Source organism: Mytilus galloprovincialis, chromosome 6 (assembly GCF_965363235.1).
Source record: "Mytilus galloprovincialis chromosome 6, xbMytGall1.hap1.1, whole genome shotgun sequence".
In the NCBI taxonomy this organism is placed as follows: Eukaryota; Metazoa; Mollusca; class Bivalvia; order Mytilida; family Mytilidae; genus Mytilus; species Mytilus galloprovincialis.
The window spans coordinates 66,776,009-66,796,472 of NC_134843.1; the positions used below are offsets into that span (position 1 = coordinate 66,776,009).

The following is a 20,464-nucleotide window of genomic DNA, read 5'->3' on the forward strand; positions in this document are numbered from 1 at the left end:
GTGCCCGTAATAGCTTTTATCGTCATCATTTGAACTCTGGTGGATAGTTGTCAATACATCTTTTTATACAGAAACGGATGGCAAATTCCGGCAAGTGAAATGCTAAATATTCTGAATGTAGGTTAATGGTGATTTTAGCAGCTTTTGGAAAATGGAATTTACTGACCCACTGTATATCGTATTAGGTCACTAGCACACTATATATGTAATTAATAGTATCGGTATATGGATACACTGTTGCATTATTATAACTTATTGAACTTGAGCCATATCTTTTCAAACAATGTACCTAATCGGAAATTGGTATAAAATGCAAAAACATTGTGAACATTGCAGTTAAAAAAACATAAAAGCAGGTACAAAAAAACTTAAAACAAAACATTATTAAATCTTTTCAGAATATTTATTGGTGTATTAAAAATAAGTAAATGACAATAATACACAAAGGATGTTTCCAAAATATTTCCTCATTATTGCAAATAGATTTTCCGGTATAATTGAACTCTCAATTGTTATTTGGTGTGCCAGGAAATCAATAGCATTTGCGTAACAGGAATTCACATGCGATGGATATTTCTTTTTTTGTTTTGTTTTCTCTCAAAAATTGATACAAAAAGCTCCAACAATTAGTTATAAGTCATAACTATGGTAATTATATTTTTTTCTTCATTGATAATGATTTTAAACTAGTTCAATACATATAACATTTACAGAAATCATATTTGCACTCTTATTACATTATGATTATGAATATGAAAGTTAGAATAGCATATAATTCAACTTAACGCCTTTTAATATTTATTTTGTTCTTACTGATCATTTTTACTGATTTGTCTTCATTATGATCAGTTATTTTTCGGAATGACTTTTTGAAAATATTCATCTGTTCGTTCTAGCTCTAATGGCGGTATTGTACTGAACATGAATTGAAAGCACAGTTTTGTTCTTTTTTTAGGATCTAGAATGACGTAGTGACTGTAGAATGAAAGCATATGTGTTGTTTATTTTGGCTTCTTTACAGTATGGTATGTACATATATTTTTCTGTATGTCAAATCAATCAGAACTGCTATTAAAAAAGGTATGGTGTTCAGAAACAGGCCGTATTCTGTTTCTTTTGATTATGAAAAATGACAGCAACTGATTGTTAATTAGATATTTACAAAGTTATTCATTCCGATATATTGTTTTACTTTGGATAGACTATATAAAACAAATCTATGAAGATCTGTGTGCAAGACGCTTTTATGTGAAATCTACATAGAAATGAAGGGGTCAATAAAAGTGTGAAATAGTTTATCATAAGCTTATACTGTCTTAATATTTCATGCATATTCAAGATCACCCCTGGTAGAACAAATGATATGGGATGTAATGGTCAGATAAAATAAATAAACATAATCATTTATCTTTTTATTATAATTATGTGACTTTTTGAAACTGCATAAAATTCTATTTATTTTAAGTTGCTCTTTTTGTGCGAGGAAGAACATATACGACAGAATATGTTAATCTTGCGGAGACCATTACCTTGCAATGTCTTAGTTCGGGAACATCAACGTCACTATGGCGACGAAGAGACTACTTTATATCAAGTGGTTTAGATATAAACCCAAGTGCGTACGGCCACGACAGATTAAGGATAATTGAAGATCTAATGAAAGGAGAATACAATTTAGAAATTTCAAATATAACAGAAGAAGACCTTGGTTTATATTGGTGCGAGGTTTTAATCAACAAAGTTGCTAAACAGACAAACGTTACACTCAGATTGCAATGTAAGTTTTGAATATATTTTTATTGAGTTTACCCAACAGATCTTTCATTTTTTGTCTTAGGTAAATGTCTCCACAAGAATCAGACAGTCAACCATGCACAATAAAACAAACCCTGCGATTTACACTGTAGCAAAAACATAGGACTTTAGTCATATCTGTTTTTTATATTTTGCGTCATTTCAAATTTTCAAAACTCACCCACAAGCCAGAAGGAAAACCACGTCGCATGCATAATTCATTTTGTACACGCCACCATTTAACATCTTAATTCATATAAGACTTAGTTGTTTCATAATTTGATTTAGCAAATTACACACCATTATTAAATGGTTTCACTTTTAACAAAATGAAGTAAAGAAATACATAAATATTTAACTCTACAGTAAATGTCAAAACGAAAATCATAATTTCTTGATTTGATTAAGATTTTCTGAAAATTCTAAAAAAATCATCAACCTTCTTACAACAAGAGGACACAAAGCTTATAAACACATAACCATGGATAAAAGTTGTATGTTACACATTAGAATGGGATCACTATCTATCGTCGGAAACACCATGAGACGAGTAGGGTGTCTACTATGAAATGAATATAGCATAAGTTCTCATTAAAACATTGGGAATATAACACTTTATAAATTGTATGCGTCAGAAACTATTTTCTGGACCACACAGATGCTCACACTCAATATTAAAAAGCCAGACCAATAAACATGATAAATGTATTTCTCTACATACAAACTATTCTTGTGTCCCATTTATTGCTTTGACATTGTACTTTTCCACGGCCGACACTCGGCTAACCGAGAGATAGGTCGGTTAATCTATATTGAGTATGCGGCTATATCGGCGGTTGGTCTGTTAATCGGGTTGGTTATACGTCTGTTAAGAGTAAAACGCACAATTTTAATATTAAAATCTATTTAATATACAGATTTTAGGTACATTATAAGAATCAAATCAAAAAAAGAAAAGTGTCTGACAAAATGATATATATCATAGAACATTTTCCAACTGTAAAAACATTTCATAGTCTGCGCAGTTTTCAGTAAAACTAAAAGGCGTCGCGCAAGTATGTAGTATTTATGCTTATACGCATAGCAATTTTTGTAATGAAAGGCGAAAAAAACAATTTTAGATATCATTTAAAGGACACAAAATCGTACTTTGGTTCTAAAAATTAAATTGAAATTAGTAAATATTTCATAATTGTAATATAACGTGAGTAATACCACGTTTTAGTGAACATTATGGGAATAAAGTCTGTTAATGGGTTGGACAATTGAAATTGTGTCAGTTAAGAGTTATTTAGCCACGACAATAGTTGTGCTACCTTTATATTTTCCCTTTGAAAAAGTTAAGAATGAGATGCTCTTGAGTAAAAAAAAAATCACAATACGCTGCAACAGTATCCTTCTAGTAAGAACATTTTTATTTTGACTTCCTTTGCATTTTATTAAGGGGTGTGTCACTTCAATATATGGATATGGATTGCCTGCTGGAATATTCATGAATCTATTATTAACGTTTTCTTCAGCTTTAATTTTTGTGTCTGTTCAAAGTAGCACGTTCTCAAATCCGTCCGAAAGTGTATTTCTAATACAACACAGGGTACATATAACGTGTTGTCGTTAACATATGCACATGATATTTGTCACTGGACGTTAAACTCTAAATCGTCAACATCTCCCGATTGGTTCTTTTCTTCTATTACTGAATCATCTGTTGTTTACAAATCAGTCTAAAGAAGTAAATGGAAAGGAGCGAATGCAGCTACATTTGGTTATCTCAAGTTTTAATTCATGTTATTCCATTTAGTTCCTTTCTACATAAGTGCAGAGGAGAACTGCAGTTGTCCGCATGTAAACTTTTAGCATTTATTACCAATATGAGTACATAGCAATCCGTTACTGTTTCAACACCCAGTGGTGTTTCATGTCTTTATTCTCAAACAGTTATTGTTTTTTTTTCTATCTTTTTTTATTAATGCATCACTTCCTACTGTCCTTATCTATTATTCTATATATTCTGTGTTTCCATCCAGATTCTCGTGTATACAATGAGGGTCCGGATTGGGGTGTTGTTTATTTCTATATTCTTTAAATTGTCTGTTACTTTTCTCTACATTTTATTTTATCTTACTCATTATTGTTTCTTTATTCTTTATATATTCTAGCATCCCAATATATTTTACTTACTGATGTTTAGTTACATTACGACGTTTATCTCTGATTTATATACTGGTTAATACCAATTTAGATACAAATTAGTGTCATTCATGACAACCTAAACAGAATCCACATGATATATGCGACCATTCTTGGATGAAATCAATATGTATAGATTATAACATGCCCTTTTCTATATTAGCCCTGGTATCATCCCGAGACTCCCATGTCGGCCTCGAGGCTTTAGCCGAGGGCCGATATGGGTCGAGGGGTGATACCAGGTCAAATATGGAAAAACAGGTTATAATCTTTAAGCTTTTTATTACATATTTAAGTGCAGTGTAACAGGTAAATCTTAAAAATTTATCCGTATCCGTAACAACTATGGGATAAGATATAAATAACACATAGCTGAGAGGGTGATAGAGCAGATTGGGTCCCGAGAAAACATTGTCAACTCAAGGTTGACAATGTTTTTTCGAGGGATACCGATCTGCTCTATCACCCTCTCAGCTATGTGATATTTGATTTATTATAATGAATGTCCTATCATCATTTTCTTTAACAGATGAGTTTTATTATAAAGTATTTTCTATGTAGTCACGTACTTGACAGCGTAACGGGTATTTGAAAAATCTTCAGATGTGAAGTAAATAGACAATAGTAGTGCATTGACTTGACATATAAACGATACAAGGATTAGGCCCGAAACGGGAAAAAAGCTCTGCTATCAAGAAAAAAAATATTTTCAATTGTTGTTATTTTGTTATTGTTATTTATTTTACTTAAATTTTGGGTAAATACCCCTTTCAAAAGGCCTCATATCTGGCTGAGAAATATACATCACAATGAACATGATGAAATGTACATCACCAGTTGAAACCCATCGATGGTGAACGAAAGCGTTTAATATCAACAATTCTAATGCAATTAATGCTACGCGTCGCCAGTAAAACTGCATTTGCGACCGTCAAATCTACAATTGACGGTGGCAACTCTTCAACTACAGTACTGTTATTCCTTAATAAGCATAACACACAATGATTTATAGGTTTTAAAGTAAAGATATTAACAAGTGAAATACGTTTTCCCAAAAGAAATAAGTTTGAGTCGTTCCACGCTTCGTTGTATAGTAAATTAGAACTTTAAGCATTGTCTATAAAATAACTTGATGTAGATTCAATTCATTGTCGTTTAAACTGCCGATTTTTGATTGGTCTAGCCGAGAGGGTGACATTCCAAAAAATTGTCACCCACTCAGCCATGTGATAGAGTAAATTAACACCTTCGTATTAGGCAATCAAAATATGGCATTTTAACATGACGTATAATAATACTTTAATATTACACTTTTTTATATCAGTTTTCAATATTCATGGCCTAAATTCATTGTTCATGTCAGTGTTTCCGTATATATTATGTTTCATTGCTCATGTGTTGTTTCCGTATATTTTAGCCACTCGTCTTGAGCCTACCCATTTGATCCGATAACACCCCATAAAGCAATAAAATTATCCTTTTATTGCAATTCATAACTCTTAACAGACCAATTAACAGACCGGGTTTTATACATCCGACTCATTAACAGACCAGGTTTTAAATAAAGATTGATTTATGTCACCAAAATACAGATTTTTGTGTAGATTTTTCACACAATGATATCAATTTGGTTTACAAACATAATGCCTGTCTTTGTTCGATGTTCATAATATCGCATGCAAGTAAATTCAACCAACGTGTCTTTTTGTGTACATTTTGTGTGTGTAAAATGTGTATACATTTATTGATGAGTAACACGCCTTTTCATTTTATAGATCGTACATCGAAGCTAGAAAAATAATAATTACACCACTGGATTCAGTACATTGAATTGTTTTGTTAGACATGAATAATTTTTATGATAAACATACATTTAAAAAGTTATACAATGAAACATGCAGAATTTCCAATAATTTCCTCGATAACACCTGATTAACAGACTTTAGCCAACCCGATTAACAGACCCACCGCCGATATAGCCACATACTCAATATAGATTAACCGACCAATCTCTCGGTTAGCCGAGTGTCGGCCGTGTTTTCGTAATCTGAACGATAAACCTAAAATGTATATCATATTTTGTAAAATACGTGATGAAAAATTAATTCATTTGCTGTAATTTGCAGATTATCTGTTTTCGGCCTAAGTGAAAAACTGTAAATATTTTTTTAATTGTTAACAGTAAACATGTATATACTAAAGATTTTTGTTTATTAGTTGACCCTTAACTTGTATGAACTAAAGATGTTAAATTTATGAAGATCATTCTATTTACCTAATTTGCTTTGAAAATATATTTTATAAAATCATATTTTATTGTAAGGACATAATATATTTTTTAAATCAAACTTTACATACATTTTGACAGCTCATATCAATGACACACGAGTTGCAGATGAGCTTACTACTAAAGGTATAGATACTAGATATTTTTCCATGTATGATTTGTTGTTTGGTTGGCGATATAAGAAGTTTTACACCCACTAGGAACTTGCTGTACTCTTCTTCTAGTCGATCTCTATAAGAGAAAGAAGGATAATTTCTTAATACAACTGTATAAATAATGTCTTTTCATTTATATGGGTTATTTAGACTTATTAAAGTGCACCAACTATCATTGTCTCATTGAACGTATAATGAACGATCCTAAACAAATTACGAGGTTTAAACATCACATCTTAATTTACACCTAGAAATCAATAGTGAAAGTCGATTTAGGATAAATGTCTATAAAAAAAGCAGACCAGTTTAATTTTCTTCATGGATTTTGTTTTACATCCTACGAGATCTGAAATTGAAATTGTAGAAGATTTTGATATTAATATCTGTTGCAAATGGCACTGAACAGGAACAATAAAAAGGTATTTCTCAATCTATTCCAAAGTCAAACAATCCGGTTCATAATTGCATTGTATGTGCAAGCATCATGTGAAGTATGAAATATTCCCTGAAACAAGTAGGAGGTGTTGATTATATGATTAGCAGATGCGGAATTTAGGGGAGGGCTGGGTGCGAGGGTCCGCTTTTGTTGTTGATCATATAGGGAATCACTGAAGCATGACTTAAGCAAGCCCTCTCTTTAAAAGTCAGTTATACCCCCTCCTCTTAAGAATATTTCTGGATCCGCCACTGATTATATATATATATGTAATTAGATATGAAACGTTAAATAGGTTGTTTTATTATGACTGCGCTCGTTTTTCGAAGGAAAAAATCTTGACGGAACAGTTATTTGTTAAAGCTTTAAATGGAAACCGGAAGATGACAATCTTCAGCTAGTCGGACTTAATCGAAAAAAGTAAAGACCACATAATTATCAACCGGGATTCACACTAAAATATATTATAGGTCTTTGTTGTTCTCCCTAATCATGTTGAATCACAAAAATACCAAACCCCAAGGAAGATTCATTTTGAAAAGTGTCTAATCTAATGAAAAAATCAAAAGCTCAAACACATCAAACGAATGATTCGAATAACAACTGTCATATTCCTGACTTGGTACAAGCATTTTTTAATGTAAAAAAATGTGGATTTAACCTGGTTTTAAAGCTAGGTAAACCTCTGTCTTAAAACTCGAAAGAAGTACATGGTGCATTATGATTGAAATATTGAAGTTTTGATAGAATATCAAATATTCACATATAGAATCTCTAACAGATAACACATCCAAGACGGAGCCTCAAAATACAACGAAAAGTAAGAGAGATTAATGTCACAAATGATTTAAATTAAAATTTAGGGTTAAATGATTAAATTTGCTCTTAAAGTTGCACAGCAGACTATTTGTTTGAAAATGAAAACATTTTTATTTGATATGCCGTTTATCTTTGTTATGTACTGATATAACATTTTAGAATAAAAACAATCAGATTAGAAACTATCATTGAAGCTGGATTTAGAATACCTCTTAAAAATTTCTTTGCTATGTCCTTTAAATGTGGTTACTTTATTTTGTCTATATATATAGTTTTCAATGAACCATAGTATAGACATTTTCATGAATTGAAGCCTTCAATACAGAACTTAATCTCACACGTCAATACAAGTCCCTATATAACATTTCTGTTTAATATATTTAAAGGATCATTGTACGATACTGTGAGTGGAACTGTTATAACTACTGATATGCAAACTCAAAGACTGGCAGGTTTGTTTATTTAAAATCTCTATATGCGCTTTTATTACAGTGTTAATTACAGTGTACATTGCACATAACATATGTTTTTGGTCTTTTTACTTATTAATTAGATTCTTGTCAGATTAATGTACCTCTCTACAAAAACAATGTTCAAAAGAAAAACCTTTGCTTATTGTTTTACTCGTAGTTGTTGATTTCTGTGTCATTAAGCCATACGGTGACCTTTTAGTAGTTGATTTCTGGGTCATTTGGCCCTACGGTGATCTGTAGGTATTTATTTCTACGTCAATTGGTCGCTTCTGGAGAGTTGTCTCATTGGCAATGATACTACATCTTCTTATCTTTATACTTATATACATTATTCTGCATACAAATTTAATACTCACAGTCATTCATTTACAAGCTAATTATTTGTGATCAACTACTTGTGTTGCTAATGGTTATACATCATTCATTCATTCATATCCAAAATCGAAACTTTCATATTTCCATAAATGTAAACCTCTCTTGATCAATTGATAAACGCAAGATATTCATCTGTGAATAGTAATTGTTTTCTTAACGTGTAAAATATCGTTTGGGACATATCGAAGATCTAGGGCTAAATCAACCTGCAAATATTAAAAAAAAAAAAAAAAAAAAAGCTTGCAAAATCCCAAGCTTTTAATAATTATATTGAATCAAATTAATTGTCAATTATTGTCTTTGAATTTCATAAAGTGATAGTTGATTCTCTATATCATACTGCATATATCTACTTCGTAAGCAGTTCGTCATAAATTAAAACAAATATACTTTAACGACTTTTATATTCATCACTTCGGTATTTAATGTAATTTTGTTCGCTTCGACTTCTCTGCGATTAAAACTTACGATTTAAGCAAATGAACTATTATTTCCCTTATATATGAAGACATCAAGCCATCAACGATCATTTACAATAAAGCCATCGAAGCAGATCGACCTGAAACAGGTAAGATATATTGAAATTAAGGGACCACTTAAAGGGACATTAGCTGTCAATCCATGTTCAACAATTTGACTCAAGTTTTATATTAGATAAAATACAAAGGTAACAAAGAAACAGGCCGGTAACAACCGTTGCCGGATAGTTTTTCTGCACGAGTAGTTAGGTCAAGGTCCGAGGCGATAGCCGAGGACCTTGACCTGACTACAAGTGCAGAAAAACTATTCGGCTGGTTGTAACCGGCCTGTTTCTTTTGTTATTTTTGTTTTTTATCTGACTTGTACGACGTTTCAAGTAATAATACTTTAAGCAAGACTAAACATTTGAGAAACTTAGATAGCCATAAAGCAGTAAGGTATAGTTATAGTATAAACACATTTTTTTTCATTTCCTTCAACCGAGATTTTTTTTCAAGAAAAAAAATCAGGAATCTAATAATTTGATTAAAAAAAGAACCATTTTAAGTAAAAGATAAATGTTGTACACATTGAAGACTTTTTAAAATGCAACTTCGTAAAAAGTAATATTTTAGTGGTAAGTAAGATAACGTTTGATTTTTATGAATAAAACGGAAAGCGGGGAGGGGGAGTGGGGCTAATTCATTTTAAAATACACAGGCTGTGATCTTTATTTTTGATGAAAAAATGCAGGATGAGCCATTCAATCCCCCCATTCCCCCTTAAAAAAATTCGTAAAAATCGCGCGTTTGTTGCCAAATACATGAATTTAATATGCAGTGGTGGGGGTCCCGGGGGTTGGAACAACCCTTTTTTTGAAGATCAATGCATGTAAATGGGGACATAAAGTTGGACCCCCTGTTTTGTTCTGGATTTAGACATGGATCCGCCACTGATATAAATTCGATAACAATATAAAGGTATCAAAAGAATGAATTTCCTACTTCCTTAATGAATGAAATATTTATGAAAAAAATTGGATTTTGTCTGAATATTATATATATTCAGGAATATACTTTGATTTTTTTTAAATTCATGCTCGTCTTTAGATCTGCAAGTGTTGATTGGGATTAAACACGTGTTACTATATGATCCAATCGCAGCTTACCGCCCAAAATTGATGACATAAGTTGAATGATTTTCTTCTAGATTTGCTGCTTATTTGGACGTGTATTTCATGAACACTTTTTGTTTATAGGATCAATCCTGCATTGGTGAGTTGATAGGGATTTTATCTTTTATATTATATTTGATTTTTATTTACTTATTTCCTGTCTTATTTTTATTGAAATGTTCACGTCAGTATTATCCTTTCTTTACTTTCAGCATTGTCCAAAATACTATTCATGTCCATATATTGAAGAAAACATTTATTGACCGAATATTTTGCTTCATAAAGGGGGTGGTATGTTCTTTTTTGAGTATATTAACTATTTACTTTTCAACGCCATCATCCAAATGTTTTTGTTTAAATTAGCACCAGGGGCGGATCCAGTCATTTTAAAAAGGGGGGTTTCAACTATATGTCCCCATTCAAATGCATTGATCGGCCAACCCCAGACCCCCCCCTTTTTGGGTCCGCCAATGAGCACTATTAACGGTATTTGGAAAATCAGGAATCATTCAAAACATTAATTTGTCATCTGCTTGACCATAATAATTTTTTTCTCATAAAATTTGGGATCAAAATATCTATTTTAGGAGAAAACCATACCCCCACTATTGAAGTTAAATGTCTAATCCCTTAGTGTACTGATGTGAATAGCATTTAACTGGAAATGTTTGAAAAAAGATATTGATGTTAACGTAAATATTTTGTTCAATAAAAAGACAAGAAATAAGTCGGTGAACCAAAAAGTTCAAATCTAATTGAAAGTTAAAGTGCCCATGAACTCACTGATCATGCACGAGTGATTCTATTCATAAAAAGTGTCCGTGTAACAACTAAAAAGAGTCCGTGTATCGTCTAAAAAGAGTCCGTGTAACACCCGTTAATGTACTGTTTTTCTATAGCTCTGCGGGGGCAAAGTCGTACAACATATTTTATTTACAACATTTAAACTGTATATCCATATTACAATACGTCTGAAATAAACAGTTAACAACGCATATACTCAATCATACTTCGTGTGTATTTTAGAATAGACGCCATCTAATTAACTGTCGATATGACCTCCGTAGTCTGTCGACTGTCACATAACCCGATATAAACATAATTAGAAATAAACTAGTGACCATGTGCAATTGAATTTTGTTTTTAGGTCTGTTTGGTTTGATGTTATAGGTTAAAAAATCATTGTATTCTCGTTTTTACCTGTATAAGAATGACAAAATAGTTCAGCTTTGTTTCACTTTTAATGTTGACATTATTTTTTTTTGATGACTAAACACGAGTAATTCATGCGTAACCAATCTCAAGCTACAAATGTAATGGGTTATACTGAAGGTCAAATGAATAGAAAATTAATTTAGGTCGAACAATTCACCTGTAATGTTTTTTTTTAATTATTATTATAACAGCATTGAATCATTATTTTTCATTTCCCTTTTATTAATGATTGAACCATACAAAATCCCATTTTGTTTTTTTCATATCTCGTAACTAGTGCCCCTTTAATCTTTAATATGTATTTAAAAGTTTCCCTAAAAAAGAGACGGAAGATACCAAAGGGAGAAATGTATCTGAAAAGAGACAAAACAAGTTGTGGCAAAACTATTAAAACGACGAAAAGACAAACAACCTATTAATGTTTTGTTCTGATCCATATAGGATTTTATGTACGTCAACAATGCAATATGAAACTCAGTTGCATTAAATTATCGAACCATATTTTTGAAGTTAACATGCGTTTCGCAATTATGTGTACAACGTATATCTAAAAATGTAAACGTAGAAATTTTGAAATAAAACAGAAAAAAAACCACAAGTGTACAAATGCATATCATTGTTTTCTTTATACAGGTTTTTCATCGAATGAAAAGCTAGTGTACTATGGCCTGTTAGCTGGTGGTCTTGTCTTAGTGTTGTGCTTGTCAGTTACATGTAACATATGTATTATTCACAAATACAAAACAGGACACTTAAATATGCAGCTAAACAAAACTGTGAAAGCAAATGCACACAATGCGTCTAAAGATACCGAAGATCTCTCTTCAAATTACGAATCCATATGCGAAAATGAAAGGATCCCAAATGTATCAAAACTACATACAGGTATGTCTGTTGTAGAAGCACATGCCCATAAAAATAAGTCCGATAATAATTCCCCAACGTCTGAAAGATCGTACTTGGAAGTCATTGCTGATACCATTTACATCAACCCTTGTCTGCATTCAAAACAAAATGGCGAATCTGATAGTATGCATAAAGTTTCTTCACCAGAATATGGCGAAGCATCACAGAAAGATCAAAACAGTTCTGATCTTGATTCCTATACGGATGAGGCTGGTACCAAAGATCTGACAAATTCCGAAGCCTCCGCGAATGTGAGTACCAGTAATATCGATGCGTTAGACACTTGTCCTGCATACTGTGAAGGTGAACTCAGTAATGAACGATTATGCAGTCACGACGAAGTATATATTTATTGCAAACCAAACAAAGGAGACTCTTTGTCAATGGTAAACTTTGCTGAAATATCAGAATCCGGAAGTCCGGCAGTTGAAGGTGATCGACATATCGTATTACAAGATGGAGAGGAAAACATCGACCCTTATGAAAATCTTAGAAGAATGGACAAAGACGACGTACACGACTGCAATTCTTGTATAGTTTCACCAAGATATTAAAATTTGTGAAGAATTTACCTCTGAAGTAAAAAGGAGAAGGACAAGAGCGGTCTAAAAATTGAATTGTTTAAAATCCTATCTTAAAAACAATATTTATGATTTTAATAATGCACAGTAAGAGAGAGGGCGGAATATACATAGAAACATTTAAAGTCATATTTTGAAAATGAAATAATAATGCTGTTGTTAACAAAGAAATTTTAGGTAGGTCATATTCGGGAAAGGGGGGGGGATTGTAGCCATGACAATTTAAACATTTACATCGTCATCTATATTACACAAAGAACAATCAGCTCGTGATGGCGTCTGTCAAATTTACGAAGCGACGATTTTAAGAGTACCACTTGGAACTTTGGTTTAATATCTTCCTAGTGAGCATGAACCCGATATCAAGAAAATTATGATAGGAAAAACAAGCTGTGGATTATTGTAGCAACTGAGAGATATATACTCTGTATGCAGCCGCTGCAGGAATGTTGCTACATAGAAATGAAATATATTACATAAAGTTCGATGGGAAAGATACGATCACTATATATATACACAGCTACTTTTGCATAGGTACTATTTCTGTACTAAAAATCTGTAGTACTGGAAATTTACTTTTAATATTCAGTACTATTTTGTTACTTTAAAATTATTTAATATGTATTTAAAAGTTTCCCTAAAAAAGAGACGGAAGATACCAAAGGGAGAAATGTATCTGAAAAGAGACAAAACAAGTTGTGGCAAAACTATTAAAACGACGAAAAGACAAACAACCTATTGATGTTTTGTTCTGATCCATATAGGATTTTATGTACGTCAACAATGCAATATGAAACTCAGTTGCATTAAATTATCGAACCATATTTTTGAAGTTAACATGCGTTTCGCAATTATGTGTACAACGTATATCTAAAAATGTAAACGTAGAAATTTTGAAATAAAACAGAAAAAAAACCACAAGTGTACAAATGCATATCATTGTTTTCTTTATACAGGTTTTTCATCGAATGAAAAGCTAGTGTACTATGGCCTGTTAGCTGGTGGTCTTGTCTTAGTGTTGTGCTTGTCAGTTACATGTAACATATGTATTATTCACAAATACAAAACAGGACACTTAAATATGCAGCTAAACAAAACTGTGAAAGCAAATGCACACAATGCGTCTAAAGATACCGAAGATCTCTCTTCAAATTACGAATCCATATGCGAAAATGAAAGGATCCCAAATGTATCAAAACTACATACAGGTATGTCTGTTGTAGAAGCACATGCCCATAAAAATAAGTCCGATAATAATTCCCCAACGTCTGAAAGATCGTACTTGGAAGTCATTGCTGATACCATTTACATCAACCCTTGTCTGCATTCAAAACAAAATGGCGAATCTGATAGTATGCATAAAGTTTCTTCACCAGAATATGGCGAAGCATCACAGAAAGATCAAAACAGTTCTGATCTTGATTCCTATACGGATGAGGCTGGTACCAAAGATCTGACAAATTCCGAAGCCTCCGCGAATGTGAGTACCAGTAATATCGATGCGTTAGACACTTGTCCTGCATACTGTGAAGGTGAACTCAGTAATGAACGATTATGCAGTCACGACGAAGTATATATTTATTGCAAACCAAACAAAGAAGACTCTTTGTCAATGGTAAACTTTGCTGAAATATCAGAATCCGGAAGTCCGGCAGGTGAAGGTGATCGACATATCGTATTACAAGATGGAGAGGAAAACATCGACCCTTATGAAAATCTGAGAAGAATGGACAAAGACGACGTACACGACTACAATTCTTGTATAGTTTCACAAAGATATTAAAATAAGGGAAGATTTTACCTCTGATTTAAAAAGGAGAAGGACAAGAGCGGTCTAAAAATTGAATTGTTTAAAATCCTATCTTAAAAACAATATTTATGATTTTAAGAATGCACAGTAAGAGAGAGGGCGGAATATACATAGAAACATTTAAAGTCATATTTTGAAAATGAAATAATAATGCTGTTGTTAACAAAGAAATTTTAGGTAGGTCATATTCGGGAAAGGGGGGGGGGATTGTAGCCATAACAATTTAAACATTTACATCGTCATCTATATTACACAAAGAACAATCAGCTCGTGATGGCGTCTGTCAAATTTACGAAGCGACGATTTTAAGAGTACCACTTGGAACTTTGGTTTAATATCTTCCTAGTGAGCATGAACCCGATATCAAGAAAATTATGATAGGAAAAACAAGCTGTGGATTATTGTAGCAACTGAGAGATATATACTCTGTATGCAGCCGCTGCAGGAATGTTGCTACATAGAAATGAAATATATTACATAAAGTTCGATGGGAAAGATACGATCACTATATATATACACAGCTACTTTTGCATAGGTACTATTTCTGTACTAAAAATCTGTAGTACTGGAAATTTACTTTTAATATTCAGTACTATTTTGTTAGTTTAAAATTATTGTAATATTTAGGTACCTGTTTTTTACAGTACTAAATTTGTACTTGAAATTTAGGTACTACAGATTTTTGGTTACTACCGTTACATTTTCAGCATTTTTCAAATCTCTTAAAATTATGATTTTCAAACATGGATTATTGTATTATTTCTGTCGAAAATATCTAGTACTAATCAAGTACTGTAAAATACAAGTACCTAAATATTACAATAATTTTAAAGTAAAGAAATAGTACTAAATATTAAAATTAAATTTCCAGTACTTCATATTTTAGTACAAAAATAGTACCTATGCAAAAGTAGCTGTGTAGCCACAATTTTTTTTAAAAATTTAATGAGATAGAATTATCTATGTAGGTGAAAACCAAGCTAAAAGATAATGCCAGCTTCTTTTCTATCTTCCTAAGAAGTTCCAGTATGAAGTCAGCCTCATATGAATTAAATATTAAGTCGACAAGAAGTGAGGAGAACAGTTGGTTCCCATGGGAATGCTGTTTTCTTGTTAAAAAATATGTTCTCGAAACGTAAAAAATATGTTGTCAATCAAAATATCATGCAATATTATGATGTTAGTTTATGAGAATGTTTTGTTTTAACCATTGTGATATTTTTACAAAGTACGAGTTATCCCTCCATTTGACAAAATACTTGTAGCTACGTTGACCATTCTTTTTTTATGAAAAAAAGGAGACATATGTCTTGTTAACTGTATGTGTAAGACATGTTGATAGCTACCAAAAACTTCATATTTACCAGTTTTAGCAAATTGTTTTGTTTGACATCGTTGCAAGTTATAGGTTAATGTCCACATGAATAATCTTTTGACACTATTCGACCACAATAAATGTATTAGGAAAATATGTATATAGATGAGATACACAACTTAATCAAAATATTGGTCCATGTAAGTAGCCCATGTAGTTTGATGCAAAAAAGAACTTTTATAATAGATGAAATTTTTACCAAATTATATTACATTCGTAATTTATTTCACCTTCAGAGAATGTAATTATGTTTTTATAATTACTCATTTGAAGCTGTTGATTTTGTTTTTTCTAGATACGAAGACATTTTATATTGTTTATGAAAATAACTGAATAAGTATTTCATGGGATTTAAGATTTCTTTGGCGAACACAACTATTGGTTTTGTAGAATTTATGCTTATCATTTCTAGAATTATCAAACCCTCCCAAAATCTTTGAGATCATCTACTCCAATTTTACTGTGCGGAAATGAGAACCAACATCAAAGTTCATTTATGTAAATTGAATGGATTTAGTGAACACTTTATTCTATGGATTATCTGCCCATTGTCGTTATATTTGTTATTAGGTTGGATTTTTGAAAGAATAAAATGTTATGACCCCCAACTCCAAGGTAAAATTCAAAAAGGTGAAATCAATAACAAGTGACAAACTAAACTCTCTAGTTTATCAACCAACAGAAAGACACATAGAAGCGCTCCTGTTTGCGATCAGATAACGCTACAACACAAACAATGAACAAGTCGGATTACTATCCTCATTAAACTGGAATCAGCCGGAACGCAAACATCTGATTTGTCCGTTAAAACCCCGGATATGCGGCAAGAGAATCAAGTGGAGATAGTTTAAGGAAAATCTGTCAACAGATGTCGCTCCGCGATGAAAAGAAAATTGGCCGTGATCGACGCATCGAAAAATCGCAAATTTCATTTAAAATACACGGAATTATAGACCGATCTTGAAATTATTTCATCTAAAGTATTAAAGCAAATTAAATTTATAAAAAAGCGAGATGACATAAGCCATTTAAATAAATTCAAGCGATTCTTTCCATTTTGTGAAACGGACATTTTTTTAACATCGACTGCCCTGGTCAATTTTTCTGCTCATAACGAATCGTCACACCGCCGGTTTACCTAGTGAAAATAAATATGACTGGTATATTTTGATACATTGAGGCATGGAGAAGAGCTACAGTAGGGTCATATGACGTTACCAGTCGATTTAAAATACTTAAGCGGCCTGTCAAACTCAAAGCATAAATGTAGGTAGCGGGAAACAAAATCCTCTTCTTATTATTGAAATACGTCCATATTTTGAACAAATGAAAGTTAATACTGGTTAAATTATTCAGAAATTATGTTATCTTCATTTTTTATCCAATTTTCAACCTTTCAAGCTAATTTTTACTTAATTTTTCCCTTTTTCTGCCCCACTGACGTAGTCTGAATTTCAGAGTTCACAGTTGAAAAAGATTGTTTACCAACAATATTGTCCACGTGTTCATCTGCAAAATGTATTTCTGACTCGTTAAAAACTTACAAGACACTAATTTATAAATTTAAAGTCAAAAAGAAAAAAGAAATTGGGGTGGGGGCAACATTCAGACCATGAATATTTTATTAAAAAATGTAGCCCTCCTCCAACACCTAAAATACTGAAATTTGTTATCATCCTCAGCATTCTGATCATATGTCCATATATGAAATAGCATACAAATAGAATAAAAAATGGAAATGGGGAATGTGTTTGAGACGACGAACCAATCAAATCCAAAATGCACAAAACAACCCAATTAAGCTAGGCCATCAATGTGTCTTCAACACGGCAAGAAATCCTACAATAAGTATGAATTTTAAAGGTTGAGATTGACAGGGACCAGCCCCGTCCGCACCGCCTTTTCAAGCTAATTTGATGATAATAGTATATATTTTTATATGTTCCACTTCTTCCTCTGTTCATAATCCTTATAATCTGCCTCTGGTTTAATTAAAATTGCTAGGAAGGGCACTTAATGCCTATTACCCATATTTCTCAGAATCTTATGTTGTTTTATAGACTTTTTTGGTTTCCTTTTTGATAATTTCAAGAAAAATGAAACATGCACATGTATATTTGTATCTAAAGGACTGGTGATATAACTCACTTTTTCTCCAATTAATCTTGAATAATTAAGGTTACTTCTTTATAGACTTTTCTACATTTAGTGTTGACCAACATATTTTCATCCTTACAGCCAAATGGATATATTTGTACATGTAATTGTATAAAATTTGTACAATGTATAGGCATCCATCATACTCATTTTGGGGCTAAAGAAATTTATTCACATGACAATTAATTAATCTTGTTATCTTCCAGTCTATTAATTATGAGCTCAGATAATTATATGCAGCATTTAAAACTGGTATGGTATAGTTCATGTAAACTTTTCAATGTTCATGATGTTGCAATGCTCATGTAGATTCTAAATTGAGGTTTATAGTCCCCTTTTAACAAAGTTGAAGGGGACTTTTAGGTTTGCACCCTGTCCATTAGTCTTTCTGTCAATCAATCCGTCTGGCAAATCTAGCTTTCCACACTTTTTTGTCATGGTTAAAAGATAATGGTTTGATATTTGCTATATTTATTATTATAACCATGACAAGTTACAGATCAAGGTCTAATTTTGTTCTGGTCCAATGAGTTTTTGTAGAATTATGGCCGTTGGACTCAGGAAAATCACATAAGTTATCTGTTTACTGCATATATAGTTTAACCTTTACAAGTTTCAGATCAAGTTTGAATATTGTTCTGATTTGATAATATTTTGCATACTGTTTAAGACCTAGAAAAATCACACTATTAATCTTCTGCACTTTTCTTTTAAGTCATGCCAGACTACCATTATACTGCTATGATATTTGGTATCTATAGTTTTAACATGACAATTTACATATCAAGTTCAAATCTGGTTTGAGTATTAAATATTTTCAACTGGTAGAGGATGGCAATACTCTCAGAATGCTAGATACTTTCCATGCTGGTCTGCGTCCACACTTGTTAACCATTCTTATAATTAAAACTATATATGCATAATTTATAATGCTGTTTCTCCCATTTCACAAATACCTCTATTTGTATGTATTTACTCAGGTTCATATAAATATTGAAGATGTATGATAAATGTATGCAATGTACAATATTCTGTAATTGTCTGCCTTTTGTTAAGAATTTCAGGTTCTTTAAAACAAAAATGAGAAGTTGAGAGCTTCATAATATGGCCATTGAAATGTTTATACCATTATGAAATATTGTGTGAAATCTTCCAAAAAAGGAGTGTCTAAATTTCACTAAAATTTACATTACTTACATGGGAGGTAAGTCTGGTTGCCTTAAATAAAGAGTTGTAAATTGAGTGAAAAGGTGCACTAAGGAAGACAACTCTTACAATTTTTTTTAGATTTATTTTGAACACAAAGTTTTTTGGGGGATTTCAAACAATTCACATGGATAAAATTAAAGATAATATATATATATATAAGTTTTTCGTTCTATTCCTGTAATAGCACCTTCTTCATGTTCATGTTTTCAAGTTCTAAAAATTGGGAAATTGAGTATGATTTTGGATGTTTTCTTGAACAGGCCAAGCAGGGCTTAAGCTGCTACTGGACAAGACAAATCATGCCATCTGTGTATTTTTTTGTAACCATGTGATTAAGAAGCAAGCTGTTATATTTTTTTGAGAACTGACAAATTTTTGTGGTCGTATATTTGTATCACTTGCCTATGTTTTAAGACAGATGGTTTCCAGATAATAACTGTAGTATAAGTAAAAAGTAATCTATGAAATTTTAACACAAGGTTTATAACCACAAAAGGAAGGTTGGGATTATTTTTGGGGGTTAGGCTGATAACAGATTAGGAATAAGGGGACAAAATGGGGCCCAAATAAGCATTTTTTTTTAGTTTCCAGACAATAAAGTGTAAGTGTATGAATGTCTCTGAAATTATACCACAAATTTCCATACTTCAAAGGGATGGTTAGGATTCACTTTTAGAGGTTATGGGTCAAACCATTTAAGAATAAGGGGGGGGGGGGTTTCTAGTTAAAGGACAATTAATACAATTTAAAAACAGTGTAAGTGAGGAAATCCAATCCCATTTAAAGAAAAATTATGTGTATGATTGATTTCCTCCCTTGCACTACTTGTACATTATGTATTATGAAAAATGATGATTGTCTTGAGGTGATTAGCTGTCAATTTATTCTTAGCAGTTAGTATTAATTAATATTAATATCAATAGCCATGACTATGTATGTCATTTTATATTCTCTGACTTTTATTTATTATAAATGGTTAATTACAGGGATTACAGGGATAGGACTTAATTATATGAGACTTTGGCAATGGTAGCCCACATCTTAAATTG

General features: G+C 31.9%; 2 long non-coding RNA genes across 2 annotated transcripts; both read left to right on the forward strand.

The window, feature by feature from the left end:
• Positions 1-522: 522 nt before the first annotated feature.
• LOC143078274 (uncharacterized) lies at positions 523-6,483 on the forward strand. The gene is made up of 4 exons (XR_012979147.1): positions 523-648; positions 956-1,025; positions 1,466-1,777; positions 6,353-6,483. It is a non-coding gene; the product is annotated as an uncharacterized LOC143078274 (long non-coding RNA).
• A 1,143-nt stretch (positions 6,484-7,626) lies between these two features.
• On the forward strand, positions 7,627-12,182 carry LOC143078275 (uncharacterized). The gene is made up of 4 exons (XR_012979148.1): positions 7,627-7,682; positions 8,068-8,133; positions 9,038-9,097; positions 12,011-12,182. It is a non-coding gene; the product is annotated as an uncharacterized LOC143078275 (long non-coding RNA).
• The last annotated feature ends 8,282 nt before the right edge of the window (positions 12,183-20,464 follow it).